The 13,881-nt window shown below is 43.0% G+C and overlaps 1 non-coding gene across 1 annotated transcript; it reads right to left on the bottom strand.

The window, feature by feature from the left end:
- Positions 1-13,771: 13,771 nt before the first annotated feature.
- On the bottom strand, positions 13,772-13,881 carry LOC136140480 (U6 spliceosomal RNA). Its single transcript, XR_010657621.1, has one exon. It is a non-coding gene; the product is annotated as a U6 spliceosomal RNA (small nuclear RNA).

Raw genomic sequence — 13,881 nt, 5'->3', positions numbered from 1 at the left:
GATAAACAACAAGGTCCTGCTGTATAGCACAGGGAACTATATTCAATATCCCGTGATAAACCATAAAGGAAAAGAATGTGAAAAATAATATATATATGTATAACTGAATCACTTTTCTGTACAGCAGAAATTAACACACATTGTAAGTCAACTATACTTCAATCAAATTTTAAGAAAATATATCCATAAGCCCTCCAACCAGAAATGAATGCAATGGAAGACACTGTTTATTAACTAGCCTAACAGATATTTCCAACCCTTCCCCATTGCCACCTCCACTCTCAAGACTGGAAAACGAGATATTCACTTTCCCGGGCTCCCTTGTAGCTGGGGGCAGCCACAGGACACAGTTCTGGTCAAAGAGACATAAACAGAAATCTGCTGGGGCTCTTTGGTAGGCTCATGTTCTCAATAGAAGGGACAGACACTGCAAGCACCAGACAACCCCCCTTCCTCCTTCCTGCCTCAAATGTGGACACGGTGCCTGAAGCTGGGCAGCCATCTTGTGACCATAAAAAGCAGATTGCAGAGATGCCAGCCCAACATCACCATGCTGCTGACGCCAGGCCTTCAGACCCCAGGCAACTTATGAGAGAAAAATAAATCCCTCTATGCCTAAGGCACCATAAGTCAGGTTTTCCCATCCTGTGAGCTAAAAGCATTCCCAATTCACACACCACTTGTTAACATTTTTTTTGATGTATTTCCTACCAGTCTTAACAGAATTGAGAAGTCTTACACATAATTTTACATTCTGAGTTTTTTTCCTATGTTATGACATCATAAAAATTTTCTCACATCGCCAAAAAGCATTCCAAAACCCTATGTCAGTGTTTATCTATCATGTAACTTACATCATTTCCATGTTCCCAGAAATAGTTTCCAATTTTTCACTAGTCAATGAGACTGGGATGAACATCCTCATATATAAATCTTTGCTTGCATCTCTGAAAAATTCTCTTGTGTAGATTCTAGAAGAGGAATTACTGAGTCAAAGGACATGAATTACTAGGTCAAAAGCAGACTAGCTACGTGGCAGGAGTGGAAGGGAACTAACTGATAGTACCCTGGCCTTCCCCTCAGGGACACAAATCAGAAGTTAGTCAATCATCCAACACATATTTATTGAGTAGCTATTTCACTCCAGGCACTATGCTAGATGCTGGCAATACAATGACGACTGAAACAGACATGGGCCCTGCCCACATGGGAAATACCATTTCTCAGATGGCCACCCAGAAAGATGGTGACTGGTTTTTATTGAGCCATGGCCAACTGATGAAAGGAGAGGCTCACCATAAAGCTAAAAAGCAAAAACCAAATGAGAAAACTTTTTGTGATCTCTATGGAAAATATAAGGCTAATATGCTTTATATACAATTACAATCCGATCATATCATGACTGGTATGCCATCATCAAAAATGATGCAAAAAAATATTTAGAGGCATGAAAAGATGTTCAGGATAGGTTTTAAAAATCAAAAGGCAGGGCTTCCCTGGTGGCACAGTGGTTAAGAATCCACCTGCAAACGCAGGGGACGTGGGTTCGAGCCGTGGTCTGGGAAGATCCCACATGCCACAGAGCAACTAAGCCTGTGCACTACAACTACTGAGCCTGCACTCTAGAGCCCACGAGCCACAACTACTGAAGCCCATGTGCCACAACTACTGAAGCTCGCCTGCCTAGAGTCCGTGCTCTGCAACAAGAGAAGCCACCGCAATGAGAAGCCCAAGAACTGCAACAAAGAGAGCCCCCGTTCGCCTCAACTAGAGAAAGCCTGTGGGCAGCAACGAAGACTCAAAGCAGCCAAAAATAAATAAATTGAATTAACTTTTTAAAAAATCAAAAGGCAGATTTCAAACAGTATATAAAGTGTAAGCTTATTTAATGAAAATTAAAATTGTATATATTTTAGAAGACTAGAAGGTAAACATCAAAATGTTGACAGTGAATTCTCTAGTGGTGGGATTATAATTGATGTTTATTTTCTCATCTGCATTTTCAAAATCTCTATAAACTTGCATTACATTTTAAACAGAAGAGAGAAAAAAAATTTTTGAATGTTTTAAAAGCTACCACAGATATGCACCCTGTCTCTGCCGAACTACCCTCTCCTTATTCTCTGTTTTCCTTGTTCAAAGATCCTGTTTATTTTGCTTTTGTAATTCACTCATCAATGTTACTTAACACCCTCACTTCATGATCCTTTGAGACTTAAGCCTACCCAATGCCTTTTTAAATTTCAGATATTGAATTTTACAGTTTTGGAATTTCCATTTGGTTCTTTTTTTATAGTTTCTATTTCTCTATCAAGCTTTTCCTATCTTTTCTTTCATTATGAGCATACTTTCCTTTACAGCAAAAAGCACAGCTATAATAGCTACTTTAAAATCATTAACCAGTCACCTCAGGGTCAGTCTCTTTTGACTATCTTTTCTCTTGAAAAAGGATCACGTCTTCCTTTTCTTTGTATGTCAAATAACTCTGGATTTCGTTTTGAATATTATGTTATGAAGACCCTGGATTATGTTATATTTCCACTACAGAGTGTTGGTTTTTGTGCTCGTTTTGTCAGGTAATTAACTTGGTTGGACTAAAAATACAAACATTGTCTTTTGGCAAGGTGCTCAAATGTCATTTCACTTCTTTTATCCTTAGCTGATCTGCTTGTAGTCTGTCCTATGTATGTGTAATTTAGAGGTTGGCCAGAGATTTGTACAGAGTTTATAAAGAAGTCTTCCCTCGGGCTTCCCTGGTGGCGCAGTGGTTGAGAGTCTGCCTGCCGATGCAGGGCACACAGGTTCGTGCCCCAGTCTGGGAAGATCCCACAAGCCGCGGAGCGGCTGGGCCTGTGAGCCATGGCCGCTGAGCCTGCGCGTCCGGAGCCTGTGCTCCGCAACGGGAGAGGCCACAACAGTGAGAGGCCCGCGTACCGCAAAAAAAAAAAAGAAGTCTTCCCTGTGACTCTCACCTTTCCAAGATTTCCGCCTCACTTTCCAGTGGCTATGATTGCCCTCAACTCTGTCCTCTGAGTTTTCAGGCCAGAAATACTTCAGGTGTTCTACTGAACACCTCAAATGGTGCTGACTGCAGTATACTGAAAGGCATTTAGAAAATGAGAAACTCATCCTGTGCCATTCCCTTCCTCCAGGTGTTGACTCCTCTCTGGAATCTGTCTGCCTTTGTTTATTCTCCAGTGCTTCAGGTAAGATTTTTAGGGTTTTTTTGTTTGGTTTTTTTTGTTTGTTTGGTTGGTTTTTTTTTTTTTTTTCTAGGTGAGGAGTCCCCATGGCCAAGAGGATGTGCTGCTCAGAGCATCCCTTCCTCCTGGGAAATGCCTCAGCGATTTCTGGCATCTGCCTCTGATCAGATTTTGGATAGGGTTGGGCACCCTTTGCCTTGGCACTCCAGAGGCTGTATAGCAGGTTTGACCCTTAAGTGGTTGCCCGCAACCGGACAGTCAGAACTCAAGTTACATTTTTTTGAATCATCTCAGTGGTAGCAAATCACTGAGCTTTGAGGATGAGTTTACTTTCAAAAGCTGTTAAAAGCCACCTGGAGGGACTTCCCTGGTGGCACAGTAGTTAAGAATCCGCCTGCCAATGCAGGGGAATGGGTTCAATCCCTGGCCCAGGAAGATCCCACATGCTATGGAGCAACTAAGCCCGTGCGCCACAACAAGAGAAGCCACTGCAATGAGAAGTCCGAGCACCGCAACGAAGAGTAGCCGCCAATCACCGCAACTAGAGAAAGCCCGAGCGCAGCAACAAAGACCCAACACAGCCAGAAATAAAAATAAATAAATAAAATAAAACAAAAACCACTTGGAGAAAACAGTATTGGCCTTAGACCCAGGCCAGAGGGTCTTCTTCTCTGGGCCCCATGCTTTAGTGGGCACTGTGACCCTCTGCTGGCTGCACCGCTCTCCATGGGCCAAGGAGTCTTTGGAACCAAGGGAACATGGTAACACAGTCTGTGACATCTCCCCTTTCCAAACTATGCATGCTATACCCAGCACCCAGAACTCTCTGACCAAATGGTCCCAACTCACTTCTAGGACCTGCATGGACCTCTTCCACAGATGTGGAAGGCAAAATAATGGCCCTTCAAACATGCCCATTTAAAATAAATGTTAATAGTTGGACAAGAAAGACGTGGTCAAAATGTAAAGAAACAGGGCTTCCCTGGTGGCGCAGTGGTTGAGAGTCCGCCTGCCGATGCAGGGGGCGCGGGTTCGTGCTCCAGTCCGGGAAGATCCCACATGCCGCGGAGCGGCTGGGCCCGTGAGCCATGGCCACTGAGCCTGCCCGTCTGGAGCCTGTGCTCCACAGTGGGAGAGGCCACAACAGTGAGAGGCTCGCGTACCGCAAAAAAAAAAAAAAAAAAATTTAAAGAAACAGATCTAAATTAGAACAGGGGAGCAATACACAGAGTGCGTAGGGAGCTAGAATGGATTAGGAATGTGGTGAAGATGACTCACGTCCCTTTTGAGAAGAGTATAGTAGTTAAGCATATGGACATGGGCACCAGGCAGAGTCTGCATTAAAACCCAACTCCACCACCTAACCTCTCTGTGGTTCAATTTCCTCGTCCATAAAATGGAGATACTCTTGTACTTTCCTCTTTGGGTAGCTGTAAGGATTAAATTAATTATTATGTGTAAAGCACTCTGTAACGTGCCCAGCGTGTGGCAGTTGCTCAAAAAAGATTAGCAATTTTTATTAGCTTCTCCCAACTTCGAGGCTCAGAAATATCAGGGGAGGGGGAGGAATTGTATGGGAAAGACATAATCCAAAAATAAAATATGTCATGATTTTAAACAGTGATGTGTATTAAAGAAGAATCCATTTGAAATTGACTCTGCGGGTATTTTCCTTGAATGCCATTGAACGAGCAGAGGAGAAAATGCCATCCTAGCACATTACTTGGCTCTATTTACATAATGATAAATATGTAAACTCTGTTTCTTGGAGATCAAAAGATAACTGTGGAAAGTTGACAGAAAAGAAAAGATGTTTATGAAGCTCAAATGCACATAACTGTATCCAAACTTTGTTATACAGCAGAAACTAACACAACATTGTAAAGCAATTATACTCCAATAAAGATGTTAAAAAAAAAATGAGAACAGGAAGAGGTTGGAGGTTGTATAACCCACAACGAGAAGTCAGTAGAAATGTCTAAAATCAATGCATTGAGAAGTAACCACACAAATCTATCTTTAGAGGTGTAGGGTGACCACCAGAAGAACTAAAAACAGAACCACTTCAAGTGGTAGATTCCAGATTGCTTGCCAAAGACCGGAAGGCAATTAACACCATTTAGTTTACTTGGTATTTTTCCAATAACAATCTCTAGTCCCTAAAGCAGCCTCAGGGGGCAGGCTATGTGGGTTCAAATCTCAGCTCACTTATCTTGGTCCAATCACTTCACCTTTCCAGAATTCAGTTTTTTCATCTGCCAAGTGATGAAAACAAGTGTGCCTACCTACCGGGGTGATTGTGAGCCTCTCCATTCTCAAAGGATTGGTTGGAGCTGGGTTTTGAGGCAATTCAGCTTCCAGCAGAGCCTTTGCCTATTTAATTCTGAATCCGAAATTGAAGTGAATATGTTAACAGAGCAGATTACAAAAGCATGCTGCTTGCTGGCCAAAGAGCTCAGATCTCTCCAGCGGCTGTCAGCTGGGGTTGGGCCCCATGGGCAAAGGGACTGGCCGCTCAGCAAGATTTGTTCCTCCTGACTTTGACCAGATGAGCTGGCTTTCCCAGCTCTAACATCCTGTGACATCCTTAGTGGCTTCCCACTTGCTTTTGTACCAATCTCACAGGATACTAAACATGCTTAATAAAGTTGTCTCACCCATCTGGTGCTCAGCACATGACAATATTTCCAAATCATTTGTATTCTCAGGAAATAAAATAATACTTTGAGTACCAGATGCTATACTAGCAAATCATTTTCATACATACATACATGTACATATACACATCCATATATATTTACATATAATTCATAAATATTTTAATATATTCTGCTCAACTGATCTCTACAACTGCCCTTTGGTAGATGTAAACCAAAGGAAGATCAAGGAGATTAGTTGATTAGCCAGAAACTACACAGTTAGCAAATGGTTGAACCAAGATTCAAAGCCCAGGATGCCAACTCTAAGACTCTTTTGACTGTAAACCATGATGTCCGTATGACACCTTTAACATTCTTCAAGATTTCCCCTGAACGTCTGGCACATAAATCATTCAATTCAAAGAGCTAGCTGGCCCTGGTCAATACAGCAGCCACCAACCACATGTGACCAGTGAACCCTTGAAATGTAGCCGGTCCAAATTGAAATGTGCTGAAGTATAAAATATACACCAATTTCTAAGACTTAGTACAATGGGAAAAATATGAAATAGCTCATTAATAATTTTTATATTGACTACATGGTGAAGTCATAATATTCCAGATATACGGAGTTGAATACAATGTTGTTAGAATTAATTTCACCTGTTTCTTTTTTCAGTGTGACTATTAGAAATATTTTAATTCTATATATGGTTCATGTTACAGAATTTTATCTCTCTATTGGACAGAGCCAAGCTAGACTGTTCAATTAACAGAGACATCTGTGGATCAATAGAAAAAACACTGGTGGAGAAGTCAGGAAACCTGGGTTCAAGTCCTACCTTTGACATCGTCTAGCTGTGTGGTCTTAAGCAAACCCCTCACCCTCTCTGAGCCTCAGTTTCTCCTCTCTAAAATGAGGGACTAGATCAGATTATTTCAATGAGCCCTTCCACCCTGACAGTCTAAGTTTGTACCAGCAAATCTCTCAGCTCTCGGCACTTACTAACATCTTTGTCTTGTGGGAATTTCTCAGCCAGGAGTTCTATCTGCCCCATCTTGGTCATAAACTCCTTGAGGATAGAACAGCAGTAAACTATCACCTCTCTGTCCCCCAACCCCAGTCTCACTGCACTGTAGCAAGCACACAGCAGGCACTTAATCATAACTTGTTGGTTTGAAACATTTAAAGTCTATTATTAACAGTCCCTGCTTCCTTTTCCTTCATCTCTCCATTCCCCCTCCCCCTGCCACCCAGGATTTCCCCAAAGATTCACATATTACAATTCCAAGGAGCGTGAAATAAGAGTGTAGTTTGGCAAAAGTTTAAGCAACTTCTTGTCACCCTATATGCATCGGCAAAGTGTAAAGCTGAAGGGCGGGTGTCACCTTCCAGCCCAGGGCTTGGGATCCTACTAGGATCATCAGAGGTTGCAGAATACAAACAGTGGACAACTTTTTGTTCTGAGTCTGTTTTCACCCATGTTGAATAGGCCTCCCAAGTCACATTGTTAATTATGAAACTAATTTGATTAACATTAAAACGCAAGTCAATTCACTTCCTGAGCAGTTCCTCTAGTTTCTGCTTTTAAGACTATGTTCTGAATTTAGTTAGATTGTGAATTGCCTGAGAACAGGTGCAGGGCCTTGAGCATCTTGATATTTGGTGCCCTCATGGCACTGGGCAAATTGGAGAATGTCAAAAAAAAAAAAAAAATCTTTTTGGCAACAGAGAGTTAAATAGAAGCCGTCATCAACTTCAGGAACTTGGGCTGAGTGAAGTCTTCATTTAGAGTTAATGTAAACTGAACTGTGACCAAATGCTAGCACCCCGGGCTAGGACATGTGGCATTTAATCCTCTTAACCATGACGCAGGTTACTATTATAATGCCCTGTTCAGTTTACCTGGGAAGTTCGTTCATTTCAAAAATGTGTTTTGAGCTCCTACTGTAAGTCAGACACTTCTAGGCATTGGGGTCTATAGTCTAATGAAAGGGAGATAATAAACAAATGAACAAAAAAACAATATCAATTCCACTCCTAGATATATACCCAAAACAAGAGAAAACAAGGACCCAAACAGAAACTTGTACACTTCACAGCAGTACTATTCACGATAGCCAAATGGTAGAAACGACTCTGAAGTGTCCATCAACCAATGAATGGATAAGCAAAATGTAGTACCTACGTACAATGGAATGTTATTTATCCTTTAAAAAGAACGGAATTCTGACACATGCTGCAACATAAATGTATCCTGAAAGCCAGACACAAAAGGACAAATGTTATATGATTCCACTTATATGAGGAACCTAGAAATAGGCAAATTCATAGAAAGAAAAAGTGGGATAGATGGACTTCCCTAGCGGCCCAGTAGTTAAGACTCTGCGCTTCCACTGCAGGGCCCATGGGTTCAATCCCTGGTCGGGAAACTAAGATCCTGCATGCCGAATGGCGCGGCCAGAAAAGAAAAGGTGGGATAGAGGTTACCCAGGGCTGAGAGGAGGAGGGAAGGGGGAGTTATTATTTAATGGGTGTAGAGTTTCTGTGTGGGATGACGAAAAGTTCTGGAAATAGATAGTGGTGACGGTTACACAACACTGTGAATGTACAATGGCACTGCATCCTACACTTAAAAGTGGTTAAAATGGTAAATTTTACATTATGCATATTTTTACCACAATAAAAAAATCAATTTAAAAAACTAACAATTTCAGATAGCAGCATGTAAATGGGGTGAGGTGATAGAGATTAAGGGTGAAGATGGAGCTATTTTAGGGGGCATTATCAAGGCAAGTCTCTTTGAGAAGCTGACATTTGAACTGAGACTTGAAATGTGAGAAGGGGCCAGCCATGTAGAGAATGTCCCAGGGGAAGGATGCTGCAGGCAGAGACAACAGCCAGGGAGGGGCTCTCCAGCAGTTGAAGGAGCCCAGTGTAGCAGACTTGTTCAAAAACATTCATATCTACATGGCTCATTATAGCTAAAAACTTTGAACAACTCTGTTGTCCATCACCAGTAAGATGGATACACTAGATGTTATATGTTCACACAATGAAGTGCTATACAGCAATAAGTTAGGACTATACACAATGACATGGATGAATCTCACAAACATAAGTTAGAAAAGAACACATCCGGGGCTTCCCTGGTGGCGCAGTGGTTGGGAGTCCGCCTGCCGATGCGGGGGACGCGGGTTCGTGCCCCGGTCCGGGAGGATCCCAAGTGCCGCGGAGCGGCTGGGCCGTGAGCCATGGCCTCTGGGGCTGTGCGTCCGGAGCCCATGCTCCCGGCGGGAGAGGCCACGGCAGTGGGAGGCCCGCGTACCGCAAAAAAAAAAGAACACATTCAGGGAATTTCCTGGAGGTCCAGTGGTTAGGACTTGGCACTTTCACCGCTGAGGGCGCGGGTCCAACCTCTGGTTGGGAAACTAAGATTCTGTAAACCTCGCGGGGGCAGCCAAAAAAAAAAAAAAGAACACATCCAGTAAGACTGTATTCATATAGAACTAAAAATAAACATAATTACATTGTTTGAGGATGCATACTGTTGGAGGACAAAGAGAATGAGAAGTGCCCACTGAACTGAGCGTATCTTGAGACTGAAAAACGAAGCAGGCCCTGCATACACTCAGGGGGTCAGTGTATTATAGGCTGACTTGCTCACAGAGTGGGATCAGGCAGATGACAGCCGGAAGCATTCACGGCTGCGCTCTACAGCACAGAGGGGCCACTGGGACAATTTTATTGTTAACCTAGCGAACGGGGGCACATGCGTGGAAACACAGAGTGCTCTCCTGAGTCAAGATTTATGAATGAGTAACTAGCCTGTTGAGCATTGGAGTAAGTCAGCCAAGGTCTTCATCATTGTTTGGGAACTAGGCGCATAGAGGCCACCCGGACCTAACAATCATTAAACATTATCTATTAACTACAAAGCCCTCGACAGAGAAGAGATTTGCTACATAGTACAGCCCAAGGTAGGGTCAGTGGAAGGACAGGAGGAACCAAACGGGCCCAAGATTGTGTCAGTTATGCTAACATCCAGACACACAGAGATGTACTAAAAGTCTAGAGTAAAGCAAGGATAGTATTATTATAAAAGCCAGGATAGGGTTTCCCTGGTGGCTCAGTGGTTGAGAGTCCGCCTGCCGATGCAGGGGACGCGGGTTCATGCCCTGGTCCGGGAAGATCACACATGCCGCAGAGCGGCTGGGCCCGTGAGCCATGGCCGCCTGCACGTTCGGAGCCTGTGCTCCGCAACGGGAGAGGCCACAACAGTGAGAGGCCCGCGTACCGCAAAAAAAAAAAAAAAAAAAAAAAGCCAGGATAGTAGTTATCTGGAGTGGGAGGAGGGGAGATGAAGATGGAATTGTGATTGGCAGTTGGGGGGTGGGTGGGCTGGGACTTGCAGGGTGTTTACAATGTGCTACTTCTTGACCTTGGGAGGGAGAATACATAAGTGTGCTCTTTATAATTAGTTAAATTATACATATGTGTACTTTTAAATTTTTATTATTTATTTATTTTGGCTGCACCGGGTTTTAGTCACGGCAGGCGGGATCTTTTAGCTGTGGCATGCGGACTCTTAGTTGTTGAATGCATGCAGGATCTAGTTCCCCAACCAGGGATCCAACCCGGCCCCACCCACCCCCACCCCCACCCCCACCCCGCATTGGGAGCCCGGAGTGTTAACCCCTGGACCACCAAGGAAGTCCCCATATGCGTACTTTTTATATAAGTAAGAGTCTGGGGAAAGATATGTAACAAATACATAACATAGTATTAAGATTCAGATACAAAGAATTACCGAAAATCAATAAGAAAAAGACAAATGTATTAGTCAAGGTCCAGTCAGGTGACAGAAACCACACAGTAATTTGAACTGGGAAAGCATAATGTAAAGTATTGTTATCTAATAATAGAGGACTTTTAGAGTAATTAATGACTAAGGTGTAAAGAGAATGCCCAAGAATGAAGCAATAGCTGATATAGGGAACAGGCCTTACCTATAGGACTGAGGCAGAGCGCCCAAGGAAAGAACAAATCTGGAAGAGATTCAGACCTCATGAGAGAAGATGCTGCTCCACTAGATGGGGGAGAGGTTTGCTGAGATGCCATAGGCCAGGGCTGACAAGCAGAAAACTGCCCACTTGGGTGAGAACAAAACTCACTAGGGAACTACTTAATGGAGAAGAATAGCTGGGAAGCCACCCAGTGGGTGCCAACAGAACTCACTTAGAAGATGCCCACGTGGTGCCCCTGAAACTCACTGGGAAGCTGCCCACAGGGGTGACTCTAAAACTCAGTAGCGTGAGCACGACTGTCCCACATACCACTGGTCACCGAACATTGCTAGCCACCGCGCATGACAGGAGCACGAAAAGGACACGGAGATCCTGAAGAGAAGCCCCCTTCCTCCTGCAGTTTCCCCCAAGCATGCTCTACAGACAAGGCTGATTATCATGCCAGCTGGCAAAGGGGAAATATTTACAGGGGTCCATCTTAACTGTCAAACGCAGGGCAATGAATAGTGGCTTTAATGCTGAGACACAATAAATTGTTAACTGACACCACAAACAAACAACCCAGACTATCCTTAGAAGGATAGAAAAGAAACTGGTAAAATACCTATCTCCAGGGAGAAGTCTGACTGACAGCAAGGTAAAGGTGCGTGCTTTTCATGGGCAGACCCCAGGGGAACTGCCAGGAATGAGACGCCCACAAAGAAATCTACCCCAGAGAGTCAGATGTCATCTGCCAGAGGTCAGATACATCACCTATAAAAGGCTGGATTTCAGAGCATCAAACACAGAACTGAGATGGGGTGGCCAACCGGAGGAGGCATCCCCCACTCGGTGGAACTGCAGGGGGGTCCCCAGAGAGAGGATCGCAAAAAAAAAATCCACAAAATCACCTCACAGGACAGTCATCCTTAGATTTCCACTACTTCAGTAGTAATCTGGCACCAACGTCATTAGTAGTGAAGTCACCAAAAACAATCTTTCCCTCCCCCTGCCCCAGCCCTAGAGGGACCCAAAACAGGGCCCAGGGAGTGGGGATGGAGGGAAAGGAGAAAAAGAGAAGATGCCAACCATGTGTCCTCCCCACTCTGCAGGCTTCTGAGCCTGGGAAAAAGGGAAACTTTAAATTGGATGAAAGTATGAAGGTTTTACATCAGACTGGACTGGGGCTTTTTATTACCCTGTCTGCCAAACCCACCAGTTGTGGTTTTTTTTTAAGTTTTTTAACTTTTGTTTTATATACAAAGAGGTAATATTGTTTCTGCATAAGGTAGATTCCTGGATGACCCATTCATGGAAGTTCACTTCGTCCAACTTATTCCACCATGAGGCCAGCCCATAAAGATGGTGAATGATGAGGTAAGCCCTCCCGCACCTTCAAATGATGTTCATTCCGTTTCCCAGGGCTGATTTCTATCAGTCCTCTTTCATAATTAAATAAAGTGTCTTGTGGGTTTTTTTCCTGGAAGAATTAAGGCCTTCCTATGCATAAATATTGTTTCTGCCACTGTTGCTAAAAAACTCCTTTGTGATATTAATCCCCACTGGAGACCAACCGTCTCTATGTCAAACAACAGAGGTGCTCATTTCACTTGAAAGATTGTTTTTAAAAACCTCCAAATTCTTCCCAATTCAAGACCGTTTATATTGTCTCAGTGATCCCCAGAGTTCAGAAGCATTGAAACTTTTTTTTCTATCAATAAAAGACAAATTTAGCTAAAATACGTGCCACTACAAACATTAAGTGGCCTGAATCGCTCCCCTTTGGCTAATAAACATTGCAGAAATTCCAACAGGTAAACTAATCTGAACTCCTACTGTCTTGTCAGGAGAAGATGCATAAAAAATAATCCTGATTTACCCCTATTATTGAAAAAAGAGAAAGAAAGAAAACAAGCCCGAAAAAGATCTTCAAAAGCACTCATAAAGCTGTAAGTTTCTGCCAAGCTCTTATGGGTTTTGTGAAATCTTATCATTCACAGCATGGCAGTACACTTCCCTGTTTCTGCCATCAATTTGCACCTGGGTTGGTGGATCCACTTTCAAGACCAACAAAGGAAAACTTCTTTAGATTCATGCTGGAAAAGACCTTACCTTGTTCCACTGAGCTCATAAACTGCTGGGAAGCATTGGGGTTTCTCAGTGTAGGTTCACAAGTCGGTCTCTAAGAAGATATCTACCCCATGCAAACACCCAGTGAACCAGACTCTTTTCTTAAAGCGTTTAGTAGATATAGCAACACTGGTAATATTGATAAAATGAGTGCACCAAACCCCTCTCTATGCAATATCGCTATGAGTGAAAGCTTCAGACACACACATTAACAAAGTGACCAAAGTTACTCAATGATCCCATTTTCCTCACAAGAAGCCAAAACTTAAAGAAGCAACTCCATGACCCATGCTGCAGGTAAGTAATATACTTTCAGTATATTATATATATACTGAAAGTATATATAATAATACTTTCAGTCTAAACTGTCCTGGAGGCCTGTGACAATGTTTACAGCTCTGTAAAAAGGGACAATAAAATCGTTAAAAGAATTTTCCGAGGTCTAACTCGGAACTAAAGGTCTAACTAAAGGTTTAGTTTCCGAGGTCTAACTCGGAACTAAACTAAAAATGTATCACTATCTAAATGGTGCTTGATGAACTAAAATTCTAGTTTAAAAAAAAGTTATTTTAATGAACAGTGACTTTCTGAGTCACTGGTGTCTCCAAGATACTTTTGTGGGGGGGGGGGTTGTTTTGTTTTGTTCTGGGCTTAAAGAACAAACATTCATTTCCCAAAGATCTGGAGGCTGGGAAGCTCAAGGTCAAGATGCCTGCAGAGGAGGTGTCTGGTGAGAACCCACTTCCTGAGTCTTAGTGGGCTGTCTTCTGCCGTGTTTGAGTGAGGGAGCTGAAAAATATGGAACACTTCATGAATTTTCATCTCATCCTTGTGCAGGGGCCATGCTAATCTTCTCCGTTTCATTCCAGTTTTAGTACTATATGTGCTGCTGAAGTGATCAC

Source organism: Phocoena phocoena, chromosome 1 (assembly GCF_963924675.1).
Source record: "Phocoena phocoena chromosome 1, mPhoPho1.1, whole genome shotgun sequence".
Classification (NCBI taxonomy): Eukaryota; Metazoa; Chordata; class Mammalia; order Artiodactyla; family Phocoenidae; genus Phocoena; species Phocoena phocoena.
The sequence above is the reverse complement of the archived record's forward strand: the minus strand, read 5'-3'. Positions and strand labels throughout refer to the sequence as shown.